The following is a 17,412-nucleotide window of genomic DNA, read 5'->3' on the forward strand; positions in this document are numbered from 1 at the left end:
TAGCTCTGTTTAATTATTATGTCTAGTAAATGCTAACTGTTTGCCTAGAAAAATTTAACAAATAAGGTGGTTTCTCGTGAATCATGGGCCAAACCTTAGTTGTTTGAAATGCTCTTGAGTAATATTTAATTGCATCAATATGTTTTTTTAAAAATCTTGTACTCAATCCCTTCTGAATTTAATCCCAGAGGCTTCTTGCCCAGATTGCTTTCAGAAGCAGAAGAAAGAACTGAGCTGCTTAGTATCATTTTTCCAGAATGATTTTGTGTCATAATGAAATGAGCAGAGCTTCACAGTCTGTGAAATGAGTATTTTTTGACCCTACAATAGAACATATTCATCTGAGCTCATAGAAAATGTAGCAGATGTGTTCTTTATTCTGGGAGGCCAAAGGCACAGAGAAGGGCAGGGGCCTCTAGAATCAGGTAAGCTTCTTTGGACTTTATTTTCTATTTTTTCACTGAACAAAGAGCCAGTGGGTTTTCTCTCTTCTCTGCTTCAGATTGGTGGTTCCTTCTCACTCTATGACTCTTCGTTGGGACAGATTCTCCCACCTCATCTACATATGCTCCTTGAAAACACTTTATTCTCTTGCAAGGGTCTGTCTGCTCACACATTTACTATCTGTATCTTCATCTCGGTCACACTCCAGTGGACTGTAATCTCCAGGAGAGTCAGCACAGTATAGTAGTAAAAAGGACAGACTCTGAATCTAGGTTACTTGGATTCTAATCCCATTTCTGCCATTTATGGGAACCTTGGAAATCAACTTATTTTTCCTTTTCTTTATCTGAAAAATGGAGATAATGATAGTAATTACCTCCAGGTTGCTGTAAACATAAATGAGTTAAAAGTTTGTTAACACAGGTAGAATAATGTATGGCACTTGGTCGGCTTTATGTCAATGCTAGCAAATCAAATATGTGAAAAGAGGGGACTGATTGTGATTGTGGTTTGGTTTTCACTGTGTTTCCTGAACTTTTCATGAAGTAAATCTGAAAGCAAGGAGATGAAGTACATTCTGGATGGAAGGCTCTGTCTACTCTGCGCATGGCCATGCATTTAAAATGATCACGAAGAGCTGTGTACCTAAGGGAGTTTTTTTCTGTATCCTGAAGAAATGCATCTGTTTACTGTTTCTTCTGTTTTATATAAAAATGCCTATCAAATACTGGCCCTTATGGAGACCTGTATTTTTAATCACTACATGGGTAATACAGAAAGTATAATAGTGATACAGTATCACTATAGTACAGTAGTAATAACCATGGACTTTGTAATCACATGGGGTCATGTGACCCTGAAAAGTGTCAAAACCTCTTTGAGATTTAGTTTACTCAATCAAAAAGTAGAGGTAATCAAGTACTCTAGCATGCTGTAAGGACTCAATGACTGCAAGTTCTATGTATTTGTTTCTATAATGAGTTTTGCTTTAGCTGAAAAGAATATAATGTTTAACTTGTGATGGAACTGGTATTCTCTTTATTATTTTATTTTAACATATTTGACATTTAATAAAAATTATAAATTTTTTGGTTGTACGACCTAGTTTTTATACTGACATTTTATAAGATTGGTAGCATTTTGTAGCTCTCAGGATGCCAGCCTCGGAATGTCAGTGAGGGCCTGTGGCTCCCCAGCAGTCACCTTGCCTTTCCTGTTCAGCAGGTGCACAAACTGATCTGCTCAGGGTTTATGTGGGCTACAGAGGGCCTGGCATCTTGACTTTTTCATCTGTGTTCTTTCTTTTTTCACAACGCAAGACATGGTGGATAGAATGTTGAATAAATGAATAGATATTGAGTACTTTTAATATTCTGCTAAGTGCTGAGGACATTTTTAAAAATGACCAAAGAGCTGTCCTTGCCTGAAGGCACTCATGGCTTCCTGAGAGAAGAGAAAGCTTCCTGGAAGCATTTCATTTTCATTGAATCATCCCTCTTCACTGGAACACCCTTTCCTTACCTTTTTCTGATGACATGCTCTTTTTTTTAATCTTTCTTTACCTACCTCTACTTTAAGTATCTTTTGCTAGTCACCTCTCCTCTACATAATGGTCCTCTACTCATCTTTAAGTGTCTAGAGTTGCTCCATGCTCCACTAAGGTGTTCTCCTTTCTCTCTCATTGATATCATTCAGTCATTTTAATTATCACTTAAGCCATGATTTCTCAAATCGTTGTGTGCATAAACATCAGGTTTAGAAAAGTGCAAATTCCTGGCTCTAACACCAACTCAGACAGATTGTTTTAGTAGGTCTGCTCAGAAATGAGTTCTTCATTAATTTAACAAGTATCCTGGGAGATTAAGACAGGGAAGGATTCCTCAAAGTTTACACTCAGAAAGACACTTATCTGACATGATTTCCAGGCTGTGTGATATCTAACTGCACCCTTCATATAACCACTGGGGCTTAGAACCCAACATTTCTAAGGCTGACCTCTTCATCTTCTCCTTTTTAACACTCACACCCTTTCCTTGCCTCATCAAACAGACACTTTTCTGGAATTTTTCTTTCTCAGTAAATGACTCAGAATCCACCAAGTTTGTGGTTGGATTAACTAATGGTCAACTTGGAACACCCAGCTGAACTAAATCAGCATGGTTCTGGGAGTGGAAGATCCACCTGAGGATTGTGGCCAAAATGACATGAAAAGAGAATGGTAGGGCATATTTCTGTTGATTTCCCAGGAGAAGCTTGCTGGGGGTTGGTTTTCCTGATATGAACTCAGCTGATCTCCTCATCCTCAGAGGAGCTCTCTGCTGTTGCTAGGGGTGGCTGCTGTTTTCTTCAGGGGAATTCCGGTCTTCATTGTGTCACTTTCTGGCTCCAGTGCAGATCCCTCAGTCTTCTGGCACAGATCCTTCACCTTGCTGGCACAGACTTTTTAGCTTCCACCCCTGGCCTTTGGACCTCCCCAGTGTAGATCCTTGACATGGGCTTGCATGAGACACTGCTCCAGACAGTAGACCTCTGAGTGGACTCGTGGAGGATGTTACCATGGGATCCAAGCCCTTGACTGGATTCTTTGGGTCTCTCATGCATGGACAGAACTCTTGCACTCTTCTGCATTTGATTTTTTTGAGTGAATGTTATAAGGTAATCCTATAAATTTGTGTGCTGTATTAAACCTAGTCCCTTGCAAAACTCTAACTACAACAAAGTTACTCATGTGGAAAACCTGGAAATCATTCTTGACATCTCTCTTATCCCTGATGTCCAATTGAATGTTCTGGTTTTGGTCTTTGTACTTCCTAGACATTGCTAAAGATTTGTTTCCACCTTCATACTTTTGTCCACTGTTCTTCTCTTCCTTACTGAAAAACTCAACTGGCCTCTAACTGGTCTGCTTCATTAATGAATCTCTACCTTCTTCACAAGGATCATTCTCTACAGGGAGCCGGAATTATTTTTGAAGTATTCTAACACAATAATGTCTCTGTTCTCCTTAAGTCTTTAGCACTTTTTCAATTCTCCTAGGATATAATTTCAGATCATTAATATGGCCGTCTAACATCAGTATGATTTGTTTTCTGCCTGCATTTTAGTTTCTGTTTCAAAAATACTTCCTCAGAGAAACCTTCCATGAACTTGGAGCTTGGTTCAATTCCCTCTATTACAATACTTATTTCAATGTCATCTTCTTAAACAAATCAAAATGAAATTATACATTCTCATGTTAATCATTAATGTTTGTCTTTGGCTTGAAAGGCTATGAGCTCCCATTAAAAATATTCCACTTGCTTTGTTGAGATTTCCACCAAATAAATGTTTTCAATGATAGTTGCTTCCACTCATTTTAATTAAACAAAGCCCTTAAACTTTTCTTTATAGCACTTACCATCACCATAGTTAGATAGTTACTTGCTTATTTAATTTTTTAAGTATCTGTTTTCCCAGTAAGCAACATGACAGCAGGGTTTGGACCTTCTTATTCCAGTTCTGTGTGTAACTTTCTCACACAGATTAAGCACTCAAAAAACTGATATTGGTTCAATAAATGAAATAACAGGAGTAATAAGATAATTACTCTAAATGAGATGTCAAATACAGCATTTAGGTGTGTAAGATTTAAAATGGCTTATTTTGACATACAATATTAAAAGTTACTGTCAAGCACAAGTACTTTAGGCTTCCTGTTGAATGATTTTGGACTTTAGGGACTCTCAGGAACCATCTGCTCTTGGGAACCATCAGTATTGGAAACCATAGGGCTGGATGTACTTACACAGAAATAAGTGCAACAGTGAAAAAGAAGAGGTCATCCTGCAGAGGGCTAAAAATTTAGGGGAGAGGAAAATGAGAAAAATCCAATAATAGAAACTAAGAAAGTTTGAGCAGAGAATGATGTTTTGGAAGCTTTGAAAAGACATATTTCAAGGAGGGAATATTCTGTACCAGCTGTTAAGTAAAATGAACACATAGCCCTGTGTTGCATTTGGCAATATGGATGATGAATGAAGACACCAGCTACTTCAGAGTGGTGGGCATTAGAAGCTCTTTGTAGTGGGTTAAGAGAAACTATGTAAAACTACACATGCACACACTATATGATCAAGAAAACTCGATTTGTATAAAGAGACCAAGTCATTCTTGTATATTGCTATCATGGACCCTTTTAGATATTCAGAGGTACTTTATTTGTAATATCAAACTACCAATAAAGTAAATTATAAGACACTCTTACAATAGAGTATCATATAATTGTGAACGAGTGAACTATTACACACCTTATAATGTATAATTTTGATCTAATTTATTTTAAATGGAGGTAAACTAAACCGTATGTTTTAAGGGACAGAGCCATAAGTGATAAAACCATAAGAAAAATGGAGGGAAGTAAGATACCATGCTCTGTAACAGTTACACTGGGCAGTGGGAGAGAGGAAACCAGTGGACAGCATCGACGGTGGGAGCTCCCAGAGGGTCTTCTAGGATATTAATTACGTTATTTCCTTTAAGTAGGTACTGAATACCCAGGATTTCATTTGTTAAAGAATGTTCCTGTTTTGGTGAAGCCTTTATTCTACTTACCACAGCTGGTAAATATTAAATTGTTTTGCAGGGTGTTTTTGGTACCTGAGATCGGACTCAGGTCCTTGCGCTTATGAGGCAGGCGGCGGCACCACTGAGCTAAATCCCCGGCCTTGTTTTGCAGATTTTTAAAGCATTTAATCCAAATACATTCAGTTACAGATCTCACATCAGACACTGCAGAAATTCAATATGAAGTTTGTGCTAGATCATGTTGACACATACTTACTCACTGTGTAGTCAGGACTAACTTCAGGTGTATGCCATCTTTTGTGTACAATGTTTGACCTGGAAACGACTCAGTAGGTTGTTATTGTGGGTAAGCCCCTCTTTATCAGCATAGCTATAACACAAGAATCCTGCGCCCAGCATCCAGAATAGAACATTGGCAACACTTTGCATTTATTCCTTTTTTCATAAAAAAAAAAATCATTGCAGATAAAATTCATTTGGTCCTTTAAACCCAGTTTGATTTTCTTTTCCCATTTTATAGTCAAATTCTCCTAATAGACTTATGGCCTCTCTTTCAAGTCTATCTCTGGTACATTTGTATTTTTAGTATTGTAGTCATGAATTAAATACAGTATTATTTTATTAGTTCTTAAAACCTACCTAAATGAAGCATGTTAGAGGTACCATTGTATAACTTGGTTTTCTGAGGTACTTTTTGATAAAGGTCTAAGTTATTTGTTTTGGGTGCTAATATAGTAATTCTGGTTTATGAATATTATGCTGTAATTATGCACACACTTACTGATGAATGAATATTTTGTATATCTCTTTGAACATATGTTAAGTGCTTTTGAAAAGGAATAGTTCCTTTTAGTATATAATTGGTATTTATTTTAACTGATATATAAATATAACAATTATCCAAATGGGGTATCATATAGTTTGATACAGGCAGACCTTGTGCGATGTTGAAGTCCAGTTAAACATACCTCTTCAGATATTTGTAATTTCTTTATGGTGAAAATATTTAAGCTTCTTTCTTCTTTTTTGAAATGCACAGCATATTAGCACCTGTATTTATATTACTGTGCAATGGCACACTGGAAATAAATTTATTTTTAAACTGCAGTTTGTATGATATATTTTATAGTGAAAAATTAAGAGCAAAAGGTTAGGAAGAAGAAAGCAGAAATAAAGGCAGTGGGTCTAAACAAATCTTTAGAAGAATTTTCCTATTTGGGGGAGAAGAGAAATGAGGTAATAGCTGGAAAGGAAAAGTGAGTCAAAGGAAAGTTTTATTTTGTCTTCTTTTTATGTAAATGAAGATAGTATAGTAAATCTTGAGAATGGGACTACACCATTGAACAAGAATATTCCGGCAGAGAAGGAAGTGATACGCTTTCATCCATTGCAATATCACAACTAGGCAGTACTTTGCCTAAGAAGTAGGAGTATCAGAATAAAAATTGGTGTAGGTTAGAAAAAAAAATATCCAAATACATTTTTGATCCATAGGCTGGAAATTTCAGTTCATTCCTTACAAACTAGTTTTTCATACACTTGTCTATGCCTTTGACAAATAGATGCAGTAAATATTCAATAGAATGTACCATTCCTTTGTGCTGAATTATTCATATGTTTGAAGTTTGCTAAAGTTCTTTAATTTCCAGTAAACTTAGACCATCAGATGGTGCTTTTATTTTACACAACAAGAACACATACTGTGGTCAAATTTAAAGCAAACTCTTAAACACTAAAATCATGAAAGTCTTCACTCAAAGGTCCTTCAAGTCAGAGAAATACCTTTTAAGTAATTTGACTAAACAACTTTAGGTTTCCCTACAATGTAGAGAGTCATTTTCTTCCCATGACTTATTTTGAGATTGCCAGACACAGACTTTATGGGAGCTGGAACAGCATAAATACCAGGATAATAATGAATTTCCGAGGAGGTAGTTTGGAAGTAGTCTGATGGAGAAATTGGCAGAGGACATGAAAGAATTTGCTAGAAAATACATAATCCCAGATGACTAATTGGAGGTGATTTTTTTTCCTATGTATTTTAATCATCTGCAGCAAGTTTCTTAGCAGGTGGCTCAAGTTGTTTGTAGGTAAGAACTTGTATAGTCATTGCCCAGTGTCTGAGGGGACTAGTGAGAATCCCATACAGATAACAAAATCCTCAAATGCATGAATCCTTTATGTAAAATGGCATACTATTTGTGTACAACCCATTCAATCTTCTTAAATCATATAGATTACCTTCAATACCTAATATAATACAAATGCTACATAAATAGCTATTATACACATTATTTGGAGAATAATGCAAGAAAAATAAAATTTGTGTGTGTTCAGCACAGACACAACCTTTGTGGTCTAACTACATATATAATATTCCAACGCACTATTTTGGGCTCTTTATAACAATATACTGGTGCCCACCTGCTTTGCCTACTAGCTTGAAAATATAAGCATAGCTCCTGAAAGATAGAAGAAAGATTCGAAAAGCAGGATTGAAACAATGTGCAAAGTTTTGAATACATTTTTTGACCGTAGTGTTTTCTTTCACTTTGGTCACAAGTTCTTTTGTGGTCTTGGAAGGCAGGGCATCTCATTGGTTTTGGCATGTTTCAGTAGTCAGTTAATCATATCACAAGTACAGACAAAAGAGAAGAAAATACAAATAAGATTTGTTATGATGGGAGCAGTCCTGCTGAGACTTGTTTGTTCCTGAATTGGGATACACTTATTTGACTTGAATCTTTCTTTAAGACACATCCCGAATTCTTCAGATCTCCCAGACTTCATACTTTCTCTGTAATCTAGTGGGTATAGATATTCGCTGTGTAGACCTGAGAAATTCTGCAACTCAAAAACCTTCGGACAATAATTATTATATCACAACAGGGCTGTCCAGATTCTTGGGCCTGTGATAAGATTTCCGTCTTCAGAGAAGAAGTGGTAGGAGAAAGGAGCAAGTAATCTGTGTAAACTTCAAGAGAGGACAACTTGGAAGAGATTGGGAGTTTAATTTATATATAAAAGCAACAAGCTGGGAATTTAACTCAGCTGGTCGGTGGCCTGCCTTGCAAGTGCAAGGACCTGAGTTCAATCCCCGGTACCAAAAAAAAAGCAACAAAACTATTCAAGACAACCCACTCATAAACAAAGTTATTTCAGGATTATCCCAAGATTGTTTAAAATTAGGTAAAGTTTTCTTAGAATTACTTAAAAATTACAGTGTATACCTCCATTTCTCTTCCTCTACCTGTTTTGGACATCCTGACTCCTCAATGCATTCAGAAGATTTGGAAAAAGCTGGAGCTTCATAGTGCTTTCTTCTTTCTACTGGAAATTCAGATTTTTCACAGGAGTTGACAGAATACATTGCTTTTCAGCCATTGGTCCATAATTGACAAATGAAGGGTCCTAAATTTTATCAACTCAGTATGGTGACTCTGCTTATCTTGTTTTCAGAAAAGTAACCGACCAACCAATAAAAAACACGAATTGATAATTACAGAATTTTCTATTCATTGCAACAGGGAAACTAATTAGTAGGGGTTACTAGGAGCGGATACAGCCTATCCAAGTGGTAAAATTTACCAAAAAGTATAGTCCACAGAAACCAAAATTCCACAGAAAATTTAGTTGTGGTTGGCAAGATTGTCTCTAACTGAATGTTAGGTTTTCTGTACATGATGAAAAACTTTAAAAACATTTGATTGAAGACACTCTGAAATTGTACATCTTTTATTATTTTCATTTTCTTTTGAATGATATTTTAAAGTACTTTACTTGCATACATGGATCAACGTTTTTAAAATCAGAGAAATGTCTTTAAAATCAAAATATTTCGCAAACTACAATTCAAAATGGAATGTGATTGCCGAAAGAATATTTCTCTGCTACAGAAATTTTAGAAATAATGGAAAAATATAATAAACACTACAACAGGTTAGATTTGTGTTTTATCATCCTTATTAAATTTTTTAAACAATGTATCTTTATATATTGATAGTTTATCAGAAGTATATGTGTAACTTTTTCAAATAAAATGAGGTCAAAAAGTGCAAATTATGCCATAGACGAATGACATTTTGTTATTTACTTTATGAATATGAAATGATTTAAATTTTTTTGTCTTCGTTGGAAACTTTGGCCCTCCTTTTTCAAACACACACACACACACACACACACCCCACATATTCAGTTGCACATATTACATAGATTTTATTATTTAAAATGTTTTGAATTTTTATTCTATCATTTCTAATATTCAAGATATTTAAAATCAATTCAACTTCATTTGTCAAGGTAACCCATTGTCCTGGCTTTTACTGACCCTCTTTCAGCATGGCTTATCATGTTGTGTTTCTCTGGCTTGTAGAATAACAATACACCAACGTACACATTCACATATGCTCAGCACCACATCAGGGCATGTAATAATTTTCAAGGTTTTAGATTACTGTCGGATGGTACACTGGGCCACAACTTGTTGCTTTTTATGTAAAAATGTATGGAAATTATTGCTCACTAACTAAAAACTAATCCAAACAAATGTTACATTTTTGTTAAAAGTTAGCAAGACTGTTCTTTAAAATAACAAATCCGTAATTGTGTGGGAGTAGACAAACCCTGTCTTTCTTAAAGAAGACTTCAGGATTCATATATTTAATGGGCACCAATGATCAAGAACTGAAGTAAAAGTACAGAACACAAAAAAAGTTCTAAAGAACAATAGAGGAAGTTTTTGCTGATTACATTTAAATCCACATATTTACCTTTTGAAAAATGAAACATGAAAAGCAAAACATTTCTTTATTTAAAGATATGTTAAAATGCCAAGCCATCCATCCCCTTTAATTTTATTCATTTCCTTGAAGGATTCTAACAAGAAATACTTTATCTAAACAGTACTAGGCACATCATCTAAAACAATATCTAAATTGTTCAGTGAAGTCTGGGGGAAAAATCCTTAGAAGATTTCTGACCACAGCCAAAAATTTATAAATTTCTCTATATTTGATATAGCTTAAAATGCAATAGTAAAACTTTTAAAGCTATAGAGACAAGATTAGGACTTACCTATACATTTTTATCCCGAATAATGAAGAGGTCCTTTTTCCTGCTTGTCCAACTCCTTTGATATCCCCACTGGAATGACTCTGATGTGTTATGTATATCTGTGAGCTGAAGTCAAAGGAGGAAATCCCACGTAATTAAAATCTAACTTGTTGAACAAGTCTGAAAGCATCAACTTGAATAGAGTGAACCAATAGCACGAATTGTGGGACAGAAACAGAAATAGACAGGGAATTTGATGAAACAGTAGGTATTTCATTTGTTCTGGCGAACTGCCATTACTCACAATTTCAGGTGACAGGATCTGCAAAATCCTTTGACTGCTTCACATTTCTAGAGCCATTTTTAGTTTGAGAAGGTGGGACACTTCTGCCCCTGATATCAATGCAGCCCATTCCTCGCCACAGAATGCCAAGTAGCATCGGAAGACACTTTCTGCACACTGATGGACACAGCATGTGCAGCCCCTCGTCTCCGTAATACAATACTGTTTTCTCACTATGTGTGAAACAGAGATACAGAGATAAATTTGAGCAGGTGCACAGAGTCGTGTGACAAGCAGGTGAAGCCACAGAGATGAAAATCCACTCAGTCTTTTCCAATATTGTCTTTAAGAAAAAGCATTTCAGCATACTGCTTCTAGAAGATGAGTGGACAGAAGAAAGTGGTGCTGTATTAGTGTGTTGGGTTAGAGTTAAGAGGCAGGGTGAGAGACAGTGTAGAGGCCAGGGAAACTCCAAGGCAAAAATATGGACGTGAGAAAGGGCATTCCTATCCACCATGTTGGATGGAAATAAATTTGGAAGGTTATGGTGAGATTACTTTATAAGAAACAATGAATGCTAAAGAATCAGAACTTGTGATAAGACTGGATGTTAAAATTTGGATTCTAACCTGTATTTTTTCATCAACTAGTTGTTCATCCTGAAGGAAAATACTACTTATTCTTCTTGAGTCTCATGTGCATGTCAGAAAATGGGAAGCTGAATCAGGGGCTCTTACAGAACTCTTTCAACTGCAAAATTCTATGACTTTATCATATCACCGATACCTAATGACTGATGAATTCACTCCAGGACTTCTACATTTTCAAATATAACATTTAATTCAGACAGTAGGGGCAGGGATAAGTGTCTCTTCTTCATCCTTCTGAAATGCATTTTTCAGATCATGCATCTCTTTCCCAATGGTCTGTCATTGGTCTTTAGAGTGAAATCAAATTTTTACAGTAATATTTTTAAAAAATTTGAATGTCACCTAAACCATTTTAATTTATATATTACCTAAAAGTACTTTTTATACATATGAATTTTCTTCACACAGATTTGTTGAATCACAGTGTAAAACTTCATGCCATACTTTTAATACTTAATGTTGTCTCGTACATATTTCTTTTACTAACACTTATCTCTCATAGCTTTATATTTATAATGTTTTGTTTTGATGTAATTTCAGACTCATGGAAAATGTGCAAATATATACCTTGTCTCATCAATTATTAATAATTTTAATCGCTATATTTTAAGGGGCAAATCATTTTATACTGAAAGTATTCATCATAAAATATTGAAACTCTTTTCTAATGGAAAGTGCAGTATTTGGAAATTTTCTGTTATTTTTTCTTTTTAGATGATTCAGTGCCTTTTTCATGGAGACAGTTTTCTTTATTACCTGACTGCTAAACTTTTGTTCAGAACACACTGAAGTATCTAGTTGGTTGGGCTGAAGAATTTAAGTATTTGAATGGGTTTTAAAAAATATTTTTACTTTTTTTGTAATAATTTTTCTAGAGCTTGCAGTGTCACTTGTTTTTGTTTTGTTTTGTTTACAGGACTTTCCCCCAACTTGTCCTGTTCTTTCTTCTAGATCTTTGCATTTCCTGTAATACTCAGTCAGGTAGTTTTTACCAAGTAGGAGATTATTCAATAAATATTGTCTGAATATCCAAAAACTTAATACATTAGTGATACTACTGTTCAAATAGAATAAAAAATGAGTCAGGGCAGTGACATGGGGAAAATTGAACTCAGTCTGAAAGTGTCTTCCTGTACGCTTGTGATGTGTTCAGCACAAAGGGAGGTGGGGCTGAAATTATGGTTTATGAAGCAAAGAGATTGTTCATAATAGGAAATAGTAACAAAGGCGTTGACTCTTAGTTTTCCCGTCCTCTGGGAGTGGCAGAATAGGTTTTGACCTTTGCTATTCTTAAGGGACAGCCATTGCAAAATAAAGGTAGAATCACAATGTGCAAAAAAATAAATAAAAAACAAAAGAATCCTCTTCCTCCCTGGTATAGGCTTGATTCTCTTTCTGTAGTTCTAAAGTGAGAAAACCAAGGCAACCTGACCTAGGAGGACTGACAAAAATAGCATTCAAGGAGATAGCAGAGATAATTTATTTTGAAAGAAGATAAATTATGCAGCATAAAAACTATGGATATTGGTTTTTTTTTTTTTTGGTTTTTTTGAGGATGAAGGGAGAGATTGTGATTAAGAAGGTATTTCTAAATCATTAAATCTTTAGCTGTGGAATTTTTTTCTGCAAATATGTATTAAAAGTAATGTTTTAAAGGGATTATAAATCATTCATTAAGTCCATTATAACAATTTGAGTAGAAAAAGCAACTGAAAAGCAGGTGATCTAAGAACATGTGGACTGGTAATGTTTTCTTTGCTTTTGGAGTTTGGATTCTTATCAAGCCCAGGCTCTCAGAGTCATCTGTCTGTGACTGGTGATGAATTTGTCACAACACTTTAAAGTAATTGTGAAGAAAAAAGAAGAAAAATAATAGATGCACCCACCTTTGAAAATGTAAAATGTTATTTGGTTATAAGCATTTATATACAATAAATGCAAGTCTAAAAATTGGGCAAAAAATCAGATTTTGAAGAAAATGTCAAAATTTAATTTTCTAGATTGTGACTTGCGGTTATGATAAGGGGATAAGTACTTCTTATCATATTTCAAAGAGTTGTATTTACGTAAAAGACATGATATAGGGGAAACAATATGGTGTTTGAATGCAGAATCGATCTTGAATAAAACCTTGGCTCTTTTACTTGTGAACCAGTAGAGTTTAGAAAAAGTATCTGTCTATCTAAGCCTCAGATTTCTGACATGTAAAAGCAGAGTTCAAATATTGCTCTCACAGAGTTGTGAACACTAAATTCAATCAAATAAAATAAAATGTTCTAATGAATGTAAAATGCCCAGTGTCTTCAGACACTTCAAATGCATCCATTCCTTTAGTATTTACTCTCAAGGCAGTAGAGAGAGTGTGCAGAGGGGTAGAGAGCACCTACTGTCTGAAAAAGGCCCTGAATCTTTCCAAAATGCTCCCCACCTCAGATTTACACATTATTTTGCTTCTCCCAGTGTGCCTTACCCCTAAAGCACTCAAACAAGTGGTTAAATAAAGACGAGTTCCTAACAACTTGTGATGGTTTTCACATTGGTTGTCAGCTATTTTCTTGTGTGCTACACATGTATTTTTAAAACCAGTTTTTCACAGTATGAGGTTAAAAAAAAATCTTGGTTGTAGGCATCCTTTTATGTCATTGTAGGAGGAAATGTCTGTTCTCTCCCCCCTCCTTGGTTCTTTTTTTTTTTTTTTTTTTTTTTTTTTTTTTGAGACAGGGGCTTACTATGTAGTGAGACTGACCTGGAACTCACTATGTAGCCCAGGCTGGTCTCGAACTCACAGCGATCCTCCTGCCTCAGCCTCCCAAGTGCTGGGATTACAGGCATGTGCCACCATGCCTGGCTCTCCTCGGTTCTTTAATAAAGGCCCCTGGAGTGGCAGGAGCTATACCTCCTAGCATGTGCACAAACTTGCCTCTTACACTTCTTGTTCACATTCAGAGAAGCCATCAAAACACATAAATGTAATTCATTTAATGTTCAGCAATGTAAGACATTTTACTTACTGTGAGGACTGGCTGATGAACTCATTAAAATTACCCTGTATATCCATAACATGTTTTTAAGCCATCTTCTATGCGTTCAATAATGTTACCAGTAGAAGTACCAGTGATTGCTCTAAATAGAATCTTTTTTAATTGATAATATAAATTTATGATTGATAGTCTTAGCTGGCTTGTCAATACTGCCCAGTGATATAGCTAGGGTTACCTGGTCTGTGTCTAGCTTATTGGTTATAAAATCACTTCAAGTCTTATTTACTTCTAAAACACTTTTTCCATTTCTTAGTCCTTCTACTTGTTTTTCTGTTTGTGTTTTTTTTTTTTTTTTTTTTTTTTTTTTTTTTTTTGGTACCAGGGATTGAATTTGGGACCTTGGATTGCGAGGCAAGCAGCAGAACCACTGAGATAAATCCCCAGCCCTTTCTACTTGTTTTCAATAGATGACTTACCTTTCTACTATTGGAGATAGGAAAAGAGAATCCACCTTCAGATGGCCACTTCTCCACCTTACTATTTTTATGTATTCCAGTCTGTACACATCTGCCCAGATGCTTTCTGTTCCAGAAGACGCTCCCACTGGAGGAGGTTAACTTTCCACCGGTGCTGTGCATCCACTTTTATCTCTTTCTGAGCTTATTCCTCTGGTCTAACCTCACATCATCTTTCCTTCAACCAGATTTTTATACCACAAACCTGAGTGCCATCTCTGATTCCGTTTTTTTTTCCCTCCATGCTCTCAGATTTCAATCTTCTTGGCACCAGGGACCAGTTGTAAGGGATACAATATTTTCCATGGGTGCAGGGAGGCAGGTGGGTGGTGTTGAGATTAAATTCTCACAGGGAGCGTGCGGTTAGGTCCCTCGCTGGTCACAGTAGGCTGTGCTCCATGAGACTCTGATAGGAGGCAGAGCTCTGGTGGTGACACCTACAAGGGGGAGCAGCTGCTGGCTTGCCTGCTGCTCACGTAGTGCTGTGCAGCCTGGTTCCTAATAAGGAATGGACTTGTACTGGGGTATCCTCAGCCCTTGGTCTACGTGAATATTTGTTCGACTAGAATTTCTCTCCCTTTTGTCCCACTCTCAGCACACGATTCCAGGCCGATGTAACCTCTCAGGGGCGTTGTTGCCATAGCCTTTCAGTTATCGCCTCATTTCCAACCTGGCCCATTCTTCACTCTAGAAAAAATAATAATTTGAATTATGTCACTTTTCCTGTTAAAAACTCTTTTGTAAAATTTTAAGAGTTATAAGCAACTCCCTCGCTATTACTATATGATTTGTTCTCAACTCAGAAAGCCCTAACCCTATGGTATAGTATCTATTCCTTGTCTGTGTTTTGTGCCCCCCACCCCGCTTCTTAAACCCAGTGCTCTCCCCATTGAATTTGTTTGAGTTACTAGAATGTGATGCCTCTTTATGTCTTCTAGGCCTGTTCTCTCAGCTTGGAACATATTTCAATGTTTCTATAAATTTTACTTAGTTTCTAGATAGGAATCTTTTTTTTAAGTTCTAATAGCCTTCTTCACTTTCAAGGACTTCTTAACTCTTAGGGTAGCTTGGTTTTCTGCAGTATAAATCCATTACAACACTATGCATGTATTCTTGAAATTATTACAAAGTAAACTACAGGGTCCATGAGGAAGGGAACACTCCCTGCGTCCTCAGAGCCTGTCATCCATGCCTGGCATGTGGTTAAGTACTCATTCAATAATTTAAATGATTTACAGCAATTACTCAAATAATATATTCAGAAGGTTTTGAAATTTTGAATAAGTGAGGGAATAAAAACCCATCACTTTCTTCAGTATTATAACCACATTTTGATGGATTAAAAAAATACTGTTGTAGCAGACCTGGAGATATCTTTCAGATCCTCTTTCAGGCCAAAAACCTGCTGCTAAACTGTAGATGATTGTACTTGTGTTTGAAAAATGGACTACTTTTATTTGAGTACGGTGAGGCCATCAGGTTAGGAGACCATTTTACCATTAAAAAGATGACATGTTGTCATTTCTAGGAGCAAGTGATTGACGTACCTCACTGGCCATACTGTCCACAAGGAGAGCATCAGCGTCCATCAGAAGTCAGGATCTACTGGCAGATGACTTCACCCCTGTCTCTGAGGAGAAGAGCATGTAAGACAGAGCAAGCCGGCTTGGATTGGCTGCTCTGACTAATCTCAGGGGTTCTCTAGCTGTACAGTGATGGGGCACAGAAATAGTGGTGTGGGGTGAGAGTCCCTGAAGGAGGGGGTTTGGGCTTGATCTCTGCATTAATTGTTTTGGTATGAAAGGCACACTTATAGGGGAGTCATGCACAATCTGTAGGAAATAGTAGCAGGACAGAGTTCCCCCTGGGTCAGCAAGGCCTCCGATGTGAAAGAATCAGATTTTAAAATATGCTTCATAGACCTGGGCAAGCTCTAATATTTAGCATTGTCAGGATCTAGCTCAATTTTCAATGCTCTTCCTGGATACCCCTCAGCCAGTGACTGAGCAAGGTGGTGATGCAAACCATTCTCACCTCCTGTGAATTTCTCGAATGGGTAGTGTTGGCCGGTTGGTCTGGGGTCACTAGCCCGCCTCACTTTTGTCTCTCTGATATAGAACGAGGAAGAGGAGTCAGACGACATAGTACAGAGCAAAAGCGACTTTTATTGCAAGAGAAAGCAGTACAAAGCTACTCCGAGGAGTGGGGGACCCAAAGGCTGCTGAATAGAGGGCAGTGGTCCTATTTTTATGAAGAGGGGCCCTGTTTCCACTTCACCTACCGCCTCAGAGGGTAAACGATTGAGTGGATGTTGGGCCTGTTGCAAGGATTTGGGTTTGTGGACTAATTGGGGAATTTGGGTAGGTATGGAAACCTGCAAAAGTAGCAAATAGGATAGACAGTGCTATCTGCACAGAGGCAGAAGCAAAACCACAGCCTATCAGTTTCTGCTGTTCATAGTCTCAAGAGTATTGCAGGGGCTGCTTTTCTCCTGCTTCTTAAAGCCCTGAGTCCTTATTGCAACCCTACTGAGGGCCATCTTTCCCTACAGGTAGTATTTATTTCTATACTCCCTGTTAGTTTGGCAGAGATTTTGTTGGACTGGCAATTGGAATCTGACATCCCCATTGCCCAGTATTGGTTCTCCTTTCTCTAATGAATGTTAGTCCTCAAATCTCATAATCTTTCTTTGTCTAGTTGTCTGCTACTCATGCTATAAAGCCCAGCTTCTGAAAGCTGGAGCAGATGGCTCTAAGACAATAAGTACTAAGGAGAGGTTTAAAGATCAGATCATTTTCTGATCACTTGCTAAAGGGACTTGGCGGTAGGTGGAATACAGTCTTTAGCACAAGATGACGGGTGACTGTTAAAGCTCTCACTAGCACTGTGCTGTGTCAACTTGCCAACAGAAGTTGGTGCACCAA

The 17,412-nt window shown here is 36.8% G+C and overlaps 1 long non-coding RNA gene across 1 annotated transcript; it reads left to right on the top strand.

Annotated features, from left to right (window-relative positions):
• Positions 1 to 203: 203 nt before the first annotated feature.
• LOC104853272 lies at positions 204 to 16,695 on the top strand. The gene is made up of 3 exons (XR_777733.2): positions 204 to 425; positions 16,017 to 16,134; positions 16,606 to 16,695. It is a non-coding gene; the product is annotated as an uncharacterized LOC104853272 (long non-coding RNA).
• Positions 16,696 to 17,412: the final 717 nt, after the last annotated feature.

This window comes from Fukomys damarensis, unplaced genomic scaffold (genome assembly GCF_012274545.1).
Source record: "Fukomys damarensis isolate Sample0158 unplaced genomic scaffold, DMR_v1.0_HiC HiC_scaffold_35, whole genome shotgun sequence".
Taxonomy (NCBI): Eukaryota; Metazoa; Chordata; class Mammalia; order Rodentia; family Bathyergidae; genus Fukomys; species Fukomys damarensis.